Below are 6,000 nucleotides of genomic sequence, written 5' to 3' on the forward strand. Positions count from 1 at the left end.
TGACTAGTTGGCTTTGGAGACTCTGTCTACTAAGTCGGTTCACATTGAGGACTTTTTTGGCCAGTACATGATGTTACAGTTGGCATATTGGTATATTGGATATGCTATTAACGTTTATCCTGCCACAACAAAATCTTAGCTAAAACTTCAACACTGAAAAATCTTGATCTTTCAATATTTTCTTGATTTTGGGTGGGAGCATGATGCCAGCAGTATTGGCTTCACTTCACATAAGCCTTTGCTTGCAGGCCTAATCAGTCCTGAACCCATCTCCCCACTACTTCAGTCTTAGCCTAAGGAGGAAGAAGAGATAACTCAGGGCTCCAACCCAGCTGCAAGCCTTTTTCTGCTTCAAAGCTGGTGTGCTCCTTGCCCCTCTCTCTCCATTAATCCCACACATTTGTGAGGTTGAACAAGAGAACAGCAGATAGGTTGAATCAAACGTTGCTGATTTGTCTTAGACTTTCTGTGGTCTCTGCCTGTTTCACTAGGGTTTACATTGTTGAGTCATGAACCACGCCTCCTCCAACAAACCAGTATTTACCCAAAACCTTGTAGTTTTCAATATAATATATACATTATAGTAATAATCACATTTAACTTCCATGAACAGTAAAGGAAGGGTTATTTCATAACAACTTCTCTTCTCAGTTACTTATAATAGACTTCAATGCCACTTCTATCCTTGACTAGTATAATACAAGACAAGGTATGGCTAGACAAAAATTGGGAGGTTTTAGTGGCCTGCAAGTTCAGTTGGAGTCAACAGTGTGATATGAGAACCCAGAAAATAAATGCGATGTTAGGCTGCTTTAAGAAAAGTCCAGGGTAGGATGGCTAGGTGGTGCAGTGAATAGAGCAGCAGCCCTGGAATCAGGAGGACCTGAGTTCAAATTTGACCACAGACACTTGACACTTAACTAGCTGTGTGACTGTGGGCAAGTCATTTAACCCCAACTGCCTTGCCCTCCCTCCTCCAAAAAAAAAAAAGTACAGGGTCCAAGGTTATGGAAAGTAGAGGACTGATGTTCCCTTTCCCCAGCAGATCCCTCTGAAGTATTCTCTTCTGTTCTGGATGCCGCATTTTAGGGATAAAAAGGAATATGCCAGAAAATGTCCAGAGTATATCAGCAAGGATGGTGAAGAACTTTAAGTTCCAGCCACAAAGGGATCATTCGAAGGAACTAAAGATGTTTAGCTTAAAGAAGTTGCCAAGAAAATCCCAAATGGGGTCATAAAGAGTCAGACATGACTGAACAACAAGTTTAAAGAAGAGAAGATTTTATGGGAAATGTAAAGCTATTTTCATAAGGAAGAGAATGTTTGCTGGTTCTGCTTTAGGGAGTCATTGTGGAAAGAAGAGTGCTTGCTCTGGAATCAGAGCAGATGCATTCACATTTGTCTGCAGGTGGTCACTACCTGCATGGTCTTGGGCTAGTAAACAAGTCTTTCTGTGCCCCATTGTTCTCATGTGCAAAATGAAGAAGTCAGACGAGATGGACTGTAAGGACGCTGCCAGTTCTAAATCGATGACCCTCTGTTTGACCACCAAGAGCAGGAGTAGGAGCATTGTCAGCATCAAGTGGAAGTTTTAAAGAGGCATACTAGGCCTAATATAAGGAAGAACTGGTTAATAATTAGAACTATCCAAAAGGAAAATGGCCTCCCTCAAAACATCACTAAAGGGCTTCAAATTGGATGACCTCTTGTCAGCTCTGTAGAAGAGTCTCATTCAAGGACAGGCTGGACTAAAAGGCCTCCAAAATCCCTTCCAACAATGGGTGTTTACCAAAAGAAATCCAGTAATGACTTCCTCAGCAGCTACCTGAACATAAAGGCCCACATACTTAGTCTTCTGAAAATGTGTCTGGGTCACAGTGCTGTGGAGGGTAAGCCCAGATGGTTGCTGCATGCATGGTGAACAAGGGCCACAGGGATTTCTTTTCTTCATTCCTTTCCAGTGATAGCACTTCCTTCTTTTCCTTTGAAATTTTTACCCTGGAGGATCTTCTTATACCCTTCATAAAGAAAGAGAAATAACTAGAAGCTAATAAGCAAGTACTAGACTGGAAAAATATTAGGCCTCTCAATCTCACTTGTTCAAGGCACCTTTATTGTTTAAGTCAACTCAAGGATAAATAAAATGACAAAGAAGTTTAATGTATAGGTTATAACATAGCTAATCAGAAGTTGATCTCTAAGATCCCTTCTGGCTTTAAAATTGCATGACTTCAGGTTATATTTGAATGCTGCAGGGGCAGATCATGTAAACTATGTCTTACTGCAGGACATTTCTGATGAGAAAATAGGATCTAAATAATTATTTCATTAGCCCTTTCTTGTAACTCAGGACTCTTGCATCAAATTGGAAGATTCAACTGTAGGAGTCCCTCTAGATGCTTGGATTCATGTTCATGTTTCAGATGTTAACTGTATACCCTGTTGTCATACTGCCCTTCCCTTGAGGCTGTTACCACTTGCATTAAGCCCTTAACCTGAAGATATATTCCTTTTTTAAAGACAAAAAAGATTAACAGGTATTTGAAATATATTAGCATTTTATTGTATTTTCTACATACATAATCAGAAGAAATGAAAAAAATTATTGAAAAGCTTTGAAAAGGAAATGAGTAGTAATCAAAAGCATTCTAAATCAGGTACAAATATTCAAGGATTATCTGTTCAAGAGGAGCTCTTGAGTGCATTGCCCTGAATGCAAGGACATTCAGTATTTATCTAGTGCAACAGGAAGATGACAAATCAGCTTGCCTAGGCGGAAAAGAACAGATATGTAGTTATGGGCCCTTTTGTTCAATGTATATTTGGTTACTGTATATTGTGACTTTGTCCCCAATTCTGGCTGTTCTCATTTTTGTTGGTCTCCTTTTTTTTTTTATTTGAGTTAGTGGGTATTTTTTTTTTTCATTAAGAAAGAAACAGAATATTAGAGCTAGGAGGTACTTTGGATGTTACTGAGTTTAGCCCCTCCTTTACCGATGGTGAACCTAAGGTACCAGAGGTAAGATGACTTTCCCAAGGCTCTGTAACCCCTTAATGACAGAACTAGGCCTAGAACCCAGGTCTCCTGACTCCTAATGCTCCTTCAGCCTTTATACAGTAACTATAATTTGTTTTTACCCCAATCAAGGCTCTTAGGGAAACTATTTTAATGTATAGATCAAAATTGTTAGTAACAAGCTTACCAGCTATTTGTATGTAAAATTTAAAAACTGTTGCAAATACTTAAGCATTTTCCTTGAAATCTTGCTTTTTTTTTATCTAGCAGCACTCTCTTTAGAAAAATTATGCCTTTGTTTTATTATTTTCTGAAACATTAAAGTTTGAATAAGTAAAATTTTTATGATATTTTAAATAGGATTTAATCATGAGTAAATTACAGTGGTAGGTTATTTCTCTCTGTATATATACATATATGTGTGTGTGTTACATATCCTGAGTTTAAAGTGCATACACTGAATAGTAACTAGAAATGACTATTCCAATATGAATTGACTGACTGGAAACTGAAGGTGATTCTGGTAAAGCAGTGAAGACTAGTATAAGAGAAGCTGAGTTATATATTGCATCAGAATTCTTGGTGCTTTACAGTGGGAAATATCCTTCATAAATGAAAGATGATGCCTACCCCTAATTCCAAGTGCTTCTATATATGGCAAACCAAAAGTTTACTTTAGTGAGTGTTGTCATTTGCATATTTTAATCAAGTTAGATTTGAACTTGAAATCTGATGTGACATTTACATTCAATAAGAAGTAAATTTCTGTTAAGAATTTTTCAGTGTTAGCTGATTTGAAAATTAGGAGCCCACAGGCTATAAATAAACATGTGAAAGTAATTCAGTATAATTTTAAATGTTTCTTAAGTACTTCCTATATGCAAGGCACTACGCTAGGCACTGGGGAATATAAAGTTATGACAAGGACCTCAATTTCAAGGACTTTATAACAGGGAGAAATTACATATACATAGATAATTGTGGTAATATAGAGTGTGTTAAGTGCAAAGAATTGCTCTGAGAAATCAGAATTGGAAGAGATCACTTTGAGCTGGTGGGAGAAGTCAAGGAGGCCTTTGTACACCAAGTGGCAGCCCCTGAGTTGGGTTTTGAAAGAGGAGAGGGGCTTCAGCAGACAGATACGAAGGAAGAGTGTTTGTACACATACATGTAGCCACAATACAGGATGAGAATTAGATGGAAAACAATCACATTTGTTTAAAGCACGAACAATATAAAGAGGAGAAATATGAGATAAGGTTTGACAGGTAAGTTAGTTCCATATGTTAGAAAGCTCTGAATGTCATAATCAAGAGTTTATCTTTTATTTGGTAGGAAATTGGGAGCCTTTACAGAATTTTGAATAGAGGAATGACATAAACAGAGCGGTGTATTAGAAAAGATTATTTAAGCAGAAGCACAAAAGATGGTTTGGAAGGAGTTAGACTGTAGGCAGGAAGTCCAGTTAGGAGGCAGAAGGTAATGAAAATCTGAACTAGGGTGGTCACAGTGAGTAAAAAGGAGGGGAGAGATGAAAGAGAGATTGCTGAAGTAGACTTGCATGACTTGTCCAAGATCACACTGGTAGTAAATATCACTGGTGAGATATGAACCCAGGTCCTCTGATTCCAGCTTTTTCCACTGTACCACATTACCTCCCTAATATTCCAATGATGTTGCTAATTTGTGAAGAAAATTATCACTGAAGTTAAAAAAAAAGAACAAAAGCCTTAAGATAAAATAAATGTTTCACATCGGCTTGGCAATTCTAATAATCCTTTTGCATAATTAATATGACCTTGGTGCTAGGAACATAATTCAGTATCCTTAGATGCCTCTCTTCAGTTGTAATAGTGGTCTCAATTCAAAAGAGGTCTTGTTTTTCAATATGTTGATGGAGAAGGCATTTGTTTTGGGTAAACAGTTAATGTTCAAGAGAAAAATCTGACTTCAAGATTTCTATTATCTTATAGGATTATTTGTCATTGTGTCTTTGACTTTATGAAGAATATTCTGGGGGAATTATTAAAAAATGAATTATTCTAACCAATTTTATATTCATGTGTTAATGAGAATTTTCTTAGTACTAAACCTGATACCTTTATACAATAATAAACCTGTAAAAATAAAGGTGTTGAAGATTGAAATGCTTACACTTGTGAGCAGTTGGACCAGGTTTGCTATAAAAGTGTTTGATGACTTGGTTTTTAAAATAATTTTGAATGAATCAAATAGAAATCCTTTGAGTAATAGAGAAAACCTCTGCTGTTATAACCTATGTGTTAAGAAACAAATACATTGGGCCACAGTCTATATTTTTATCAGTATAATTTGAATTTTTTTCTGTCATGTAACACCCTTTGCTAGATAGGAATCTATTTATTTCAATATGGTGCACTTTTATGAGTGAGGTGAAGAACTAAGTTGAAAAAAAGGCAGAAGAAAGTATTTGTTTTATAGAAATATCAGTTTTCCCAGAAATAGTGGTCTCAGAGGACTAGGATCCTGCTATTATCAATTGAGCTTGTCAGTTTGGCTTACTCAACCTGTGCGTTTTGCTGATGGAAAAAGAGAATTTATGAGCAGATGAAGAAAATTTAGAGCCCATCTAATCCAATCCCCTAATTTTTCAGATAAGGAAACTGAGACCCAGACAAGTTAAAGACTTGCCCAGCATCACACAGATAATAGTGGCAGTACTGAGATTCTAACTCAGGGCCTCCAGCTTCAAAGTCGTTTGCATCACACTACTTCCCAGATACCATAGTACAAGGCTGTTGAAATGTATTTATAAATTGCACCATGGTCTCACAATGCTTTGTGGTTTCAGAAGAAAATCCTTGAGAATAGTATACATGAAACTTGTAGTGAATTGTTGTTCTTCTCCTTAGGTACTTTGTGTACCTTCTACCCCTTCACCCCAGGTAATGATGAGGAGTGTGTGTGTGTGTGTGTGTGTGTGTGTGTGTGTGTGTGTGTGTGTG

General features: G+C 37.1%; 1 protein-coding gene across 3 annotated transcripts in view; it reads left to right on the forward strand.

Annotated features, from left to right (window-relative positions):
• EIF2AK4 (eukaryotic translation initiation factor 2 alpha kinase 4) overlaps window positions 1-6,000 on the forward strand; it is a 111,518-nt gene that overhangs the window by 11,056 nt on the left and 94,462 nt on the right. The window lies entirely within an intron of this gene.

Source organism: Petaurus breviceps, unplaced genomic scaffold, assembly GCF_028583685.1.
Source record: "Petaurus breviceps papuanus isolate PSGF00001 unplaced genomic scaffold, PetGlider_PUasm1.0 77, whole genome shotgun sequence".
Taxonomy (NCBI): domain Eukaryota; kingdom Metazoa; phylum Chordata; class Mammalia; order Diprotodontia; family Petauridae; genus Petaurus; species Petaurus breviceps.